At 39.6% G+C, this 15,361-nt stretch overlaps 1 pseudogene; it reads left to right on the top strand.

Moving 5' to 3' along the window:
• Positions 1 to 9,148: 9,148 nt before the first annotated feature.
• Positions 9,149 to 9,282, top strand: LOC150105206 (U2 spliceosomal RNA; annotated as a pseudogene).
• The last annotated feature ends 6,079 nt before the right edge of the window (positions 9,283 to 15,361 follow it).

The raw sequence follows: 15,361 nt of genomic DNA, 5'->3' as shown, positions 1-15,361 counted from the left end.
TGAACCATGCTGTGTGTTTGGCGTTCAAGTCACCTACTATGATGGTGGGGTCTGTGGTGCCAAGGACTGCATCCAGGTCTGTTGTCAGTAGAGGATTGCTTGGTGAGTTGTAGGCAGCAAATATCTTGAGGCTTCCAGCATTGTTTGTGTGGACTTGTATTCCTGTGGTTTCCAGGTTTGTAGTCTGTGGGTTGGATATGGCATTGTGGTGGAGGTATGGTTTGATGTAGATGGCAGTGCCTCCCCCTCTGGAGCTGAGTCAATCCGTTCGGTATATTGTGTATCCTCTCACTTTTGGGTTGTTGGCAGGTCTTAGGTGGGTCTCGTTGATCAGCATTATGTCTGGATTGTGTCTTTGTGCAAATTCCTGTAGTTCTAATGTTTTGTTGGTGAGGCCATTGGCATTCCAGGCTGCAATTAGAAGCGAGTTAGGTTTTACTTTTGTTTTATTCATAGTTGAGTGCTGTGAGTATGGAATGGGTTCCTTGCAGGAATCTCTTTGTGGAGGATGGAGTTGGGTTTGTTCTGCTGAATTCCTGGAGCATAGTGGCTAGCGAAGAAGTCAGTATTGCTGTGATGTTGGAGCCTATTTGATTGCTTTGTATTGTGTCCTTTGGGCGGGCTGCTTCAGCATAGGTCTTGGTGGAAGGTTGAGCCCTTTCCTGACTTTTATGGCTTGGGTTTTGATGGTTTGATGACTGTGCAGCAGAGATGCTTTGATTGGTGGTCCAGATAGGGGGAGGTTGGACGGGTCTTGTAGTTCCGTGATTTCTGGGATGGTGGCTGCATCCTTTATAGTTTGCTGGGTGGGGACCTCCACAGTTGGCACATTTGGCTAGTGTGGTTCTTGCTTTTGTGCATGTAATGGTTTGATGCTTCTCACCACACTTCAGGCATCTGAACTCGGCTTTACAGAGTCTTTGGGCATGGCCAAACTTTTGGCAACGATGGCATTGCCCTGCTGATGCCCTTTTCCTGAGTGGCTCTGTTGATATTTTAAGTCCACAGACTGCAGTTATGTCATAAATTTGTCTTTGAGTGTTCTGTATCTCAACCAATACTAATGGCATTGGTTGTTTATCGGATCTGTACATCCGGCTGACTTTGATAGGTGATAGGCCCTGCTGGGTAAGGTCAGCCGCGATCTCCTCGGAGGTAATGCCTTCTGTGACACCTCGCAGTACAACCTTCAGATTTCTTTCGCTGCTTAGTGCGAAGGTGTGGTACTGTAGTTTGTTGTTATCCATCATTTTTGTTATTCCTCTGTAGTCTGTCACTGTTGTTGGTTGAATTTTTACACCTTCGTCGGTGTTTTTGGCCCAGGAGTATCCAATTTGATGTTCTCTTAGGTTTCTTGCAACTGTGGTCCATTTTTCCTTTTCACGGAGAATTACCGGAGGGACCTTTTCCCTTTTTTCCGGGACTGTTTGTGAGGTAGTTTCGTTTTCCACATGATCTTCCTCGATTCGCCGTCTCTTGCCCGTCTGTTCTCCTGTGAAGACCGTCTGACTGGGGCTCTCGGGCAGGGAGATGGATGTGTCATTGATCTCTTCCACTTCGCCGTCCATATCATCGGATTCTTCCGGTTGTGTGTACAGGTTTAGGAAACCTGGCCATTCAGTGTCAAATTTTTTAAGCAGTAATTTAAACAATTTTAATGCTTGTTCTTTGTTTAGATGCTCTAGCAGATCAGTAATATTATCCATGTCTGCTTTATTTGTTGTTATATCTAGTAGGTAGTAATTGGAAAATTGCTTATGATCGCAATTAGAAATCCCGCAGGTCTTGAGACCTGCCAGCAGAAATTTTGTAGAGGATATTGCAGATGGAAAGGATTGCCAGCAATATCGAGCGATTAACTAAATGTACAAATGAATAGCATATGAAATTTCAGAAAATGAAGAACGCTTATCTCTATATATATCATACAATTCACCATCAAAAATACACAACACAAAACACTAACATGCGAGACGCCATCTTGAAAAACCGTCTGAGTCTACTTGATATCTTTAACATATATATATATATATATATATATATATATATATATGATTTCCCTGAACGATTGGTGTTCCATTTACCTAGCACCTGTTTAAAACAGTTGTGCAGCTGTGTCCAGTTTTAGTGTGTTATATATTTTGGTGTTTTCAAGGTGCACACCTATGTATATTTGTCCTTCACTTGATCAGGTACATTCGATCGGAGAATGATTTCACAAGCTAGTGGTTTTTGCAGAATTTAATTTAGCCTCTGAGGCTTGTGCATATAGTCTGTGTGCTTCCTCGGTTACTGTCACTTCTTCTTCATTTAGGACTATTACAGTGACGTCATCGGATTATGCTGATAGGGTTATTTTTTGTTATGATTCAATATGCTGGTTCGTTTAGAGATGATGGTGTCTTGTACTCTTTTTAAGAAGGGTTCTATAGCCAGTGTGTATAATTGACCGGAGAGGGGACATCCTTGCTTGATCCCTCGAGAGTATGACTAAATGCGAGTGAGCCTGTAGTTGATTTTTAAACAGAAGTGTGCATCTCTATATAGAAATTGCACTGTTTCAATGATGAGAGAAGCATAGCCAAATGCATTTAGGATTTTATAAAGGTACTCGTGCTCTACCCTGTCGAAAGCCTTCTCCTGATCAAGGTTGACGAGTGTTAGGTTTTCATGTTGGCTGTTTGCGATGTGGATGAGATCTCTTATTAAATGGAGTTTATCATTTATTGATCTTCCTGGTAGAGAGTACGTTTGACGTTGGCCAATAACTTCAGGTAGTGTTGGCTTTATTCGGTTTGTTATAACTTTGGAAATTATTTTACAACAGGTATTAATTAGGGAGACTGGACGCCAGTTTCGGATATCCGTATGGTCTCCCTTCTTTGGTATCAATCGTACTACTGAAGTCATGATGGATTGTGGGAGCCCATTGACGTAGGCTTAGTTTCGAAAACTAAACACAAATGGGTTTAGTTTTCGAGATAATTTTTCCAAGTTATAGAGATAATAATTTAATATTTTTCTCAATATCTTTATTATTGTTTATATTTTCAAATAAAATAAGAAAAATAAAAGTAAAATTTATTAGCAAAATAAACATTTTTAGATCATCCGAATGTGCAAAGCCAATAAAGTCACGTGCGTATGCGTACGAAATAGATTTGGTTGATTGTTTACTTTTCTTAACGGGAAAGTGCTACAATATGAAACATTTACGTATTCATGAGGCGAACTTAGAAGCGTACTTTGTCCACCTTTGCTCCGAGTTGCCTCTTGAGTAGAAACCAACATGGCTTTCTCAGCCAAAGTGAAATGGTTCCAGAATTGTATACGACTGGATTAGTGCGGAATGACGGTTCACTATTAGTTGAAGAAAACAGGATATTTCAGTTGAAATAACAGGTAAGAGACTTCCATGTAACTGTCCAGTCCAGTTTGAAAGGTTTACAAACCACAAACGCAGCGATGGGCTGCAGCGGTTTGAACAACTACCTTAAAAACTATTAGCCTGTTTTCAATCTACAGCGAATATTCTTTTTTTTTTTTTTTTTTTTTTGGAAGAGGGATTATGTATTATTACACAGGTTTAATAGTGTTAATTTTTCTGTATTTTCGTAATACTCTACTGTTTAATCAATTACGTTTTTTAACAGTTGTGTTTAGTTTTCGAGACAATTTTATTTTTCTAAGTGATGGAAATAATAATTTAAATTTTTCCTCAGTCACGTACGTATACGTACGAAATACGTATACGCACGTGAGTACATAAGTACATCATTTTTTATATAATTTTTATTTATATGAATTTATTAATAACGCAATCCGTGAAATCTTATATAAAATCCTATAGATAACATCGTAGAACAGTTAGTGGTTGCAATATACTTAATGAAATGCAATTCCGCCCTCTGATGTGTCGCTATCACCATGTCAGACCCGCTGTTTATGAATTAGCTACCACCAATGACTGCATCTCGATCTCATATTTAGGATGAGGGGGAACTAAATGTTTATAAAACTCCTCTGATAGAATAGTAAGAATTCCACGTCTGCCTAGATATGAAACTTGTCTGAATATCTCGGGTACTAATTTTGGATTTCACCTTTTGTTTGTCATGGTTGTCTCGATTTATTTCAGTTTGTTACGAATATCAAGTTCGTTTAAACTGCAGTTCATCATAAATAATGGCTGCCTTGCACATACACGGAATGCCATACCTTAAATTTTTTCACATTCAAGTTAGATGACTTTTTTTTTTTTTTCTCAAATTGTCACCCTCCCTGCAGACTGCAAAATATTTCTTCTCGATGATCAAAGCAGTCGAAAATCAAAAAGCGTAAAACTATCTACGTTTCAAAAAAAAAAAAAAAAAAAAAATATTATTTATTGGTTCCAAAAATTCTTTTGACAACAAACCGGCCTCAACTTCGATAGCGGGACGAAAAACCCGAGTTTCCGGGAGAAAAAACCCTGCTATCTACACATGAGGCGGGCTTTGTGAAATTCAAATTAAACCGACATACAGACGTATTCTTCTCGTCGCCATAAGAATTAAAGTCACGTCATCTCGAATCGAAGAGCACAATGCATGGTCGTTCTTTGTACTTTTTTGATGCGCATCAAAATATTATTTTAAGAGCAGATACAGGGCTGTTGTCTTCTGCACTCCGGAAGAGGCTTCTGGATTTAGTATTGGGAAGTTTTTCATCTTTGACTGCAAATCTTGATTGATGACAATGTACAAAAGAAAAAAAAATTTAAACTGGATTTTCCTATTCAAAAGAACAAAGCACGAACAATGAGTGTCACTGTTTCCTTCCCCTGTTAAGAAGAAAGCACATGCTTCTCTGTGTACCCAACCCTATAGTCCGGACCCTTTTGTGCCACTCAACCTACCTTAAGTAACTAATTGGATTCAGCTCCAAGGAGCGCCTGTACACGACGTACAATAGCGGGATGAACCACTTCTGGATGGACACGCTCGGATTTCAACTACTAAAGACGCTATGTAGGAACGAGTTCCGCATCCTCCAAACTCGTAATGGTCGACGTCCGAATTCCAGAAAATGCTGCCCAGTCAGAAGCTAACAATGTCATCACACATTAAGCTTTTCTATGGGAGAGAATATCTTCAAATACAAAAGTAAATAAGAAAATTATCTGATAGTTATATTATATGAACACGTATTTTATATAGCAGTGTTGAAATCTATCGTGACTAAAAAGAAAAAGTAAAGAAAGAAAGAAAAAATTAGCACGAGAAGTAGAATTATTAAAGTCGATTGAATGTTAAGCATGATACTGAAATCCGGTGGTAAAATACTGTGGATTTGTGCAATCCATAGTTTTTCTGTACATATCTGTGCAATCCAAATTCTGTAGTATTTGGATTGCACAGAATATGTAAGTGATTGCAACTCATTAACTGCAATACGTTCCACCATCACAAACGAGACTGAAAGCTAACAAAACACTTCTCCGTTCTGCGCTAAACAACACAAGCTCATCGAATGGCCAAGAAATGAATCCAGAACGATTGTATAAACTGCCAAAATCATAATATGCATAACACAAGCAGACTGGCTTGGCAGTAAGCAAAGACTGTCCGATATTCAGCTATTATACAGACTGCTCAACATTCAGAACACCGATTATGGAAATAAATAATAAAATTCGTGAAAACAATGCTACTTCCCTTGCACTCCTTCAAATAACTCTTCGATGCTGTTAATAACATAACAGAATTCATAAACAGAAGAAAAAAAGGATTATCTTTAATAAAAGAACATTAAAACGTCAAAATCAAAATATGCGTCTTCCAATCTAAGTATAGAGTATTTTCCAAAGGTTCGGAAGGAAAGACAGCTGCAGTTCTGGTGGGAAGTCCTGAAGTAGAGGAAATAATAATTTCTCAATGCAGCAACAAGGACTCGGTACTTATGGAAATTTCGCGCTGTAAAATCAAACCTTTTGCTGAAAGTACGTATCTAGGCTATCATAGTGAAATGAAATATGACTTAATAATATTGGGAAACATCGTGGATTTTACTATCAGTCACTGCTTAAGCTTTGCAATGAATAGCAACGTCCATTCTACTTTATGGTTTAAAGAGCACAAACAAGAGAGGGATAAATCTTGAAGAGATTTTTGCTTCAAATTCCCTGCACATCCTAAATGATAACACCAATTCTACATCGTTTGAAAATACCAGAGGAAGCAGCTTCATTGACTTGATAACAGCAAACGGTGCTATGTTATCTCGGGTTTCTGAATGGAGATCAGTGCAAGAAGAAAGTTGTTCTGATCATCGCTCATAAGCATTATTAATAAACTAATATTTATCATTATTATTATTACATTAACATGGATGATAATAAACAAAGAACTCAGCAAACATCACTTTTTTTGCCTCAAACTGCATTTTTAATAACCCTGCAAAACACGGTTTAAATAAAGCAAACTTTCAGACGAACTACACCAGATTTTGGAAAAATCAAACACCATCATTATCCAGAAAGAAAAAATGATGTTCTTAAGCTCTTCGTTTCGATTATTCATTCTGTCTTCTGCTCTTTCGGATTCCTATCTCTTCTCATTTCGACTAATCTCTTCACGTTTTGGAAGCCTTTCAATCTCGCACCTTGTCGTGTGAAGGACTCCGCGTAATCGCGCTATTTTCTTCTTTAAGTTTTCTACTTTCCCTTGAACTTTCGCCGCCGTACTTTCAATAATATAGCAGATATCAACACTTCCCTATATTCTATCACGTAACTTGTTCCCTCCCACTCTCTTTTTCAAAACACTTGCTGCACACTCGCTCAACAGCTTCAGTCTCCACTACAAATATATTTCAATTTTCGGGACGAATTCATCTCATGATTTCTACACTGGAAAAATCACGCATATTTACTTGCGTGAAAAAAGGGCCTGTGTAGCTCAGTGACGTTTGCACTCTAAAGCGCTTGACCGCATGACGAAAGGTGTTAGAATCTAGTCGCCGACTAGAGGAACTTTTTCTAAGCCTTTTCTCGACCGGTTCCAGAGTTAGTCGATCTCTCGCACGGGCTAGCGGGTTTTTTCTCCCGGAAACTCGGGTTTTATCCCGTAAACTCAAGAAAATCGACCGTCGAATCCACACTATTTTCAGACATTAAAAATATTGTTAGGGTCAGGGACCACCAGATGGCGGCATTTACTATCCGCCTTCTTCACTGCGTGTCGATTAATTACTGATAGACTTGGGCCAGCTATCTCTGATTGGCTACCTGTGGAGATTGAACTTCCCACTCAGTCTCTAAAAGTTAGATAGGGACAATAAACGCCTCGCGTTCTTCCTATACGGGAACAAAAAAAAAAAGGCGTCGGCTGAATTTTTTTTTTTTTTTTATGAAAGACGTCTTGGCTGCCATTGTTATGTTGCGCATGCGCCTCAACGACAATACTTAAAGGAAATAAACACATTTTACTTAAATAGAAATAACGCTGTCATGCGTAGGTATAAAACAAATAACTACGAGTATAATAAAAAACAAGAATCAGTGTTAGGAGCAAATTTTGAAAAAATACTGATCTTTAAGCAGCGTTGGGAAATGACGACGTTCACCAAATATCCTCGAACCCAAAAGGATGATTATTTCTTCATCTTTTTAAGCCAATACTGTTTCTTTCCCACTATTAAATAACATCCATTTCGTCACTAATTCTAAATAAAAGTTACCAAAATAATTTCGATATAACTTAAATAATAGCAAAAATTAAAACTTGAAAACGTAATGTCGTAAAAAATTAAAGAAATATTAGTTAACTTAATATTTATCTCGAAACTCACACACGCTCTCTGCAGGCTTCTCATTCTAAGACTTGAGTCCGCAAAATTATTGAGAAAATTGAATTTAGAAATCCAGTTTAGAAATATTGAAGAAAATTCTAAGGAATTTTAAAATATAAAAACACATATTAAGAAGCATCTCGTTGCATCTACCTGTAGAGTAACCGCATTTTATTTTCACAGACAGGCCGATCTGCTAGAAAAATAACAAGAACGCTACTCATTCCTGTACCTGCTTGGTGTCTGGTTGTGTGCTTAATAAATTTAACGTTTCAAAATGTCTGCATTATAAAATAAGCATGTTTATACGGTGAATTATTGACAAAATAGAAGACAAAGCTGTGTGTGTGTGTGTGTGTGTGTGTGTGTGTGTGTGTGTGTGTGTGTGTGTGTGTGTGTGTGTGTGTGTGTGTGTGTGTGTGTGTGTGTGTGTGTGTGTGTGTGTGTGTGTGTGTGTGTGTGTGTGTGTGTGCGTGCGTGCGTGTGCGTGTGTGTTTGCGTGTGCGTGCGTGCGTGCTATTTTTTTCCGATACAGCTTACTATTTCATCAGTATATGATATCTGTTAATTCTGATGACCTGTTTGTCTGCCATATGCATAATGCCAAACCCGAATTTCTGGCAGGAAAAACTCTGAGATCGGCTGAAATGACTATCAGCTCAAAAACCTTGAGAAAGGTTCTAAGCGTCATAATCTAATTGAAGCAGAATAATCGTGTTCAGCTCGGTGTTGATTCGTACAAAATAAGCGATTTTATATCAATAATAATTGGTATGTGTCAGAAGTGGCATCTTTTATGTATTAATAACATCCCTATAGAACAAGTTGACTCCTACAATTTAGGACAAACAATAAAAAAGAATAACAATTTATCTGAAGAACTAGCAAAAAAGAAAGAAAGTTGCATGGCTAACATTCAACAGACTAAAAGAAACACTTACTGATCCAAATCTTGACATCTCTCCGAAGGCAAAACTATTTAATAGTGACATTCTTCCATCACTCACATATGGATCAGAAACATGGAACCCGACAAGAAAAGAAGAAGGAACTCTCAGAATAACTCAGCGCGCAATAGAACGCAGGATTTGTAACATCAGCAAAATGGACATCAACAAACACGGAACTAAGAAAAAGATCAGGCATAAAAGATGTAACTGCAGTATATGAAAGAAGATGAGATGGGCAGGTCACATAGCTAGACTCGGGAATAACAGATGGACATATAGAATTATCAACTGGCAACCAAGAATAAAAAGAAAATCAGGAAGATCACCTACATGATGGGAAGATTCACTAGTGAAATCTAGATCGCTAGATCGCTTCTCAGCCTTTTGGCTAAGATCAAAGTGTAGTATCTGTGCTTAGACAAAGAGCAAATTGTAGTATCTGTTCCTTTTTCAGTTATCAAACACGGGTCTCATCGAGGCTCCAGATAATCAAGCAATCATCCAGATGCAGTACAAACCTGGGGAACTGGGAACTTCTTTGGGAGATGGACCTTGGCTCTTTATCCCTTCATCTGGATTTTAGATTGTGGGTGATGAGATTATTGTGGGTAATTTACCCGCTCATTGTGAGCATTGTAAGCTATATTAACTTTATCTTGCGATGGAGGAGTTTGATTTTTTATGTTTGAAATTATCTGAGGGTTTGTAGTCTGCTGCCTGTTGAAGTAGCTGATTTGGGCGATTATCTGTGTCTGTGAAGAATTTTTCTGCAATGCCTGTCATATAGGTCTTGATATCTGGAAGGTTGGCTTCCTGGTGTAACTGGAGGTTTCTCATGAACCAAGGGGCATTAAAAGCATTCTCAGGCATTTGTTCTGGATCGTCTGTAATCTGTTGATGTTGCTTTTAGCTATGTGTCCCCAGGTTGGTGATGCGTAAGTGAGTTGTGGTCTTATTACAGATTTACAGAGGAGAATTTTGTTACTTATGTTTTAGAAACTCTTCCTATTCAAGAGTGGATATAGTTGTGCTATTGTTTGACTTGCTTTAGTGGAGAAAGTATTTATGTGTGTCTTGAAGTTTAGGCGTTTATCAAGATAAACTCCTTGATATTTGGTAGAGTTGTGCCAAGGGATGATTTTTCCAAACATCTGTATGCTTGTGTTCGGTTCTGCTTTACATCTGGTAAAAAGTACTGCTGAGCTTTTTCCTGGATTGATGGCAATGCGCCATTTGGTGTACCAATTCTCTAATTCGTTGAGTGCTCTCTGTAGCTTGTTTGTGGCCAGATGTAGACGGAGGGATCTGGCTATGATAATTGTGTCGTCGGCATAAAGAGCGGTGATGGACGGGGACAACTTGGGGAGATCTGCCATGTATATGGAGAAGAGTAGGGGAGATAGCAGAGAGCCTTGTGGGACTCCTGCCATGACTTTCCTTTCTGTGGATCTGATTCCATTCAGTTTTATTTTAAATTTTCTGTTACTGAGATAAGATTTTATGAGTAGAACTAGTGGTATTGGGGTTCCTACTTGGTGTAGCTTGAAAATTAGACAATAATGCCAAATTCTATCAAATGGTTGTGTTATGTCCAAGAAGACTGCGCCAGAATGTTGGTACCATTCATACCCTTGGGTGATGTATTCAATGATTCTGTAAATTTGGAGGGTCGTAGAATGCTGTTTTCTGAATCCGAATTGCTCGTCTTGTATGACTTTGTTGTTATCTGTTGCTTCTTGAATTCGTGTTAGTATAGCGCGTTCGGCTATCTTGCCTACACAAGATAGAAGGCTGATAGGCCGATAGTTCTGTGGGAATTGTGCATTTTCGCCAGGTTTTGGAATTAGGAAGACATCTGCAAGCTTCCATCGCTCTGGGAAATAATTTAGCCGAAAGATGGCATTGGTGATGGCTACTAGATGTATAACCCCTTTACGTGGGAGTAGCTTGAGTACTTTGTTCCTTATACCATCTGGACCCGGAGCCTTTTTGTTCTTTAGTTTTCTTATGATGTCATATATTTCTGTTGGTGACACGGATTGGTTGTTGGATTGGAGTGAAGCGTTTTGAGTATTTTATGCAGTTGGGTGTGGATTTTTCTTATGAAGCTTAAATCTACATTGGCATAACTGGAACTGCATTGTCTTTCTAAGCTGCCTGCAAGTGATTCTACCTTTTCCTCGTCACTGTAGACGACTCTTTATTCTCCTTGGATTGAGGGAAGCATGCTAGGTTTTGAACGAAGTGATCTCATCATTCTCCACAGCGATTGATCCTCTGTGTTTAATTGGTGCATTTTGTTATTCCAGAGTTCGTTACGGTGATCCTTTAGGGCATACCAATCCTGGTTTGTAAATCTGTTAACTGCCTGCTAATCTGCGGGATCCAGTGTTCTGTGATATTTTCTTCTTAATCTGCTTTTCTCTCGGATGAGACATTTTATGTCCTCTGGGAGGTTATTTGGTGGTGCACATTTGGTTGTATGTGTTATCTATGATACTGCTGTTAGTACTTGCTTTTCAAAGGTTTTTACTGCCTTTTCTATGTCTTCAGTGGATATTAGATGTGGTACTATGCCCAGAATTTCCTGGAAGGCTGAGGGAAGTTGTTTCTAGTTTATAAAGGTGGAGGTATTTTCCGTTAAATCTTGTGTGGTGCCTAGTTGCAATATGATGGGGTTGTGATCAGAACTTAATTCGTTGACTGCATGTATATGATAGCTGTGAGCTATATTTTTTAATATAGCTATATCAAGCACATCAGGACGTCCGGTTGCTCCGTAGTGTGTTGGTTCTGTGGGTCCTATTATTGCTATGTTTCGTGAAGTAGTGTAAGAGTTGAGTATTCTTCCGTTGATATTTGAATTTCTGCTATTCCAGGCTGAATGTTTGGCATTAAAATCTTTACCTGCTTTACCTGATTTACCTGCATTTAATATTTGATCCAAATCTGATTCTAGGAGTTTATTATCTGGGGGGTGGGGTTGTAGGTTGCAAATGCCATGATACTGCTTGTGTTCTCCATATGTATTTCAATTCCTGTTGTTTCCATGTGTTCTGTTTGAGATGTGGAGATTGCGTTGTGTTTTATACTTCTTTTAATGAAGATATCAGTTCCTCCTCCTCTTTCATAGGTTCCATCTGTGCAGTACATGGTGTAGTTGTTGATTCTTGTCTTGTGAGATGGACGCAAATGTGTTTTTGCCGCGAATTCCTGTAGTTCTATTGCTTTGTTGGGTAGTCCGTTAGCATTCCAGCTGATGATATGTAGAGAGTTGGGTTTTATTTGGCTTTTATCCATTAAGGATTGCAGAGAATAAAATCTGTGTTTGCTTTAGAATGATGTCCTTGGCCTCTTGCGTTGGTTCAGTTTGTTGGAGTTCTGCAAGCATCTCTCCTATACAGCTTGTTATGTTGAGAACATTGGTCTTGCTGGTTTGCTGTTGGTGGTATGTTTTGTGTTTGGAGTCTTGTTGTTGGGTTGGTCTAGCAACTTCTGCATATGATCTTTCGTTTGTTGTGGAGGCTGTGATTTGTTGGGTGGGTGTGCTTTCTTGTATGGGCTTGCTGCTTTGCGGTTGTATCTTCTGGTTTTGAGAATGTGCTGTACACCCTCTGTAGTTGGCGGGCTGTGGGACCCCGCAGTTAACACATTTCGCTGGCTGGGTGCGTGGTTTCTTGCATTCTAGTATGGCGTGTTTTTCTCCGCATTTCACGCATCGGAATTCTGCTTTGCAGCATCGCTGTGCATGACCGAACTTCTAACATCTGTGACATTGTGTTGTTGTGGATTTGCGTCTCAGCGATTCTACTTTTATAATTAAGTCGCAGATGGTTTGGAGGTCGTATATATCTTTCTGGTCTTTTGAGATTTCGACTAGCATCAAGGGATAGGGAGTCTTGTCAGCTGTGTGCATTCGGCTTACTTTAATGGGGTTAAATCCTTTGTTATGTAGGTCTGTGATGACTTCTTCTGTTGATATTGTTTCTGTGATTCGTCTTAGTACTACTTTCAGATGTTTATCGCTGTTGAGTTGGAATGTGTGGTATGATAGGTTGCTGTTATCCAAGAACTTCGTTATGTTTCTGTAGTCTGTTGATGTCTTAGGTTGGATGCGTATTCCTTCGTCCGTGTTTGTTGCCTTTGTAAAGGTGTTTCCTGTTGTTTTCAGAGCGGTGGCGATCGATGTCCAGTGTTCCTTGGCCCTTAGGACGACTGGGGGTATCTTTCCCATGTTCCTTTGTCTGTTTCTGTTTCTCTTGTTTTGGGTATTTCCGTCGTGTTAGATATTTTTCTTTTCTTTTGTACTTTCTGGAAGTCTGTGTGCGATTCTGCTGTTTGATAGGCGTTGCTATGTGTTGCTTGTTCTTCTGATTGCGACAAGAATGCTAAGTCTTGTTGAGGGTGTGTGTCATCTTCGTTGTTTTGTCGTCTGTGACTGCTGCAGGGGGGGGGGGGATGTGTCGTACAATTTTACCTTCCCTGGTCAGTTATCGTTTAGGAGTTTTCCTAATCTTAGGAACTCTCTGTAAACTTCTTCAAACGTTAGGAGCTTTTCCATGGTCTTTTTATTGCTAAGCTAAATAGAGAATTGGTTGCTACTTACCTTAGTAAGTTTTTCTAAGTTCTGCACTCAGAAACGCTCCTGTAGTCCTTTTTTGTAATAAGGTTCCACTACTTTGAGAATAATCCGTAATCCTGAGATACGAATATACACTATTTTCATCAAAATATCAGTAAATCACTAACTCAATCAATCAAAACTGACTCGGTGTCACTTAATCACTCTTAGATCAATAATTTCAGCATAGAATCATCATAAAAACCAAAACTCTAACCCAATGATCTTATCACAGTATAAATCCTAGACTGCGGCAAGAACAAACACTTGGTGGTGGGAATAGTATAGGAAACCCCCACGATAGCCATGTCTTCGGTTTTACCGAGAATAAGAACCCTCAGCGTAGAAATAGACCTTGATGTGCCCAAGAGGACGTTTGCGAAAGCTCTCATCGACTGCGTAGGAGCAGACCAGATCTCTCGTTTTACCCCCTATGGGGGATGGCAGATACCAAGTTGTAGTTAAAAATACAGCGACAAGGGAAAAACTACTACAAGGAATTGAGTGCCAGGGAAAAACCATCTTTCCATTCGTCGTGGGAAGCATTTTAAAAAAGTTAAAAATATACAGATTCCCTTTGGAATACCTAGAAGACGGGAACGAGATTATCCAGAAAATATTCTCGAAATGGGGAACCGTTCAAGACATGCAAATAAGCACGGACGTTGACATCTCCACTTGGAAATTCGGTGGGGTCACCTTCTCGATGGTAATGAAGTCAGAAGTCCCGAACTTTGTCGTTATTAGATCGGCCAGGGTAATGGTAAATTACCCTGGCGTAAAGAGACAATGTTTTAGGTGAAGCGCGCTCACCCACCTAGCGGAGGACTGCCCTGGAGTCAAGTGCAGAAACTGCCTGACAACAGGCCATGTATTAGAACAATGTACATCAGCCTGTCTAAAGTGGACACCTGCCCATGCAGAAAGGGTGGGAGCTGCCATCACGCCAGTCACACTATCATCAGTAGAAAAGGCAAATGATACAGAGCGGGAAGATTTTCCAACCCTGAAGGCCGCACACGACACAACAGCAACAAAAAGTCATAAGATTGAATAAAAAAAGCTGCTAAGACTACAGCAACAATCAACAAAGAGGTAGAAGAAAGAACCAAAAATCAAGCCGTCATCAAAGAAACTACAAAAGACGAAAAGGGAAACTACAATGACAAAGCTACTGTCGAAAATACAGAAGAGCAAGAAGATGAAACAGAACAAATGGAGACAACCAACAACACATCAAAAAGACCAATAAGCCCAGTGGAGGAGGAAACAAAAAAGTCCAAAACAGCTACACCAGAAAAAACAGAGATCACCTGCCAAGGCACCCCCATGCGAATGCAGGTAAAACCTTAAGTTATCTGCTAAAGGAAAGCCCAGTGATATTGGAAAAATTCAAAAAAGCAATTGAAAAAATAGGGGAACCTATGCTTCTCCTCACGGGCAAAAAAGGTCCGAAAGTAGTGAGTGCGCAATGGGGTAATATATTTATAGAGGATATAAGCGAGATCACTCCCGAGCAAGTAATGGGAGTTCTGGGTGTAGAAGAAGAGGCAGAAGTAGATTTTTTCAGAACTCTTTCTTCCATATATATGTCCCGGGGAAGTAAGTTGCCTTAAGAAGTCTTGGCAGCCCACAACAAACACTAACCACCTCATGGGTTTCTGTGCATAGTTTCACTGGTCTTTAGTTCCCACAGGAGGGGGGGGGGGTGGAGCTGAGAATCTGAGCGGCGAGGGCTTACAGCGAGGCGGTGCAGCATTCGGGCTAGGCTCATCCCCCTTTCTTTTTAATTCCGAATTTGAAATTCACCTGTCTCTTCTTTACTGTCCTTAGTTTACTTTTGTGTTCTCTTTCATTTGTTTTGCTTCTTTCGTCGGTCAAACATCTGAAGATATGGCTGACCGTCGAAAGCTGTAAAAACGGATGGAGGGAGATGATGTCGGAGATCTGCTTGGCCACA

The sequence above is a fragment of the Typopeltis vanoorti genome, chromosome 7 (assembly GCF_054136105.1).
Source record: "Typopeltis vanoorti isolate ZY-2024b chromosome 7, IOZ_Tvanoo_1.0, whole genome shotgun sequence".
NCBI lineage: Eukaryota > Metazoa > Arthropoda > Arachnida > Uropygi > Thelyphonidae > Typopeltis > Typopeltis vanoorti.
This window is presented reverse-complemented; position numbering and strand designations above follow the sequence as displayed.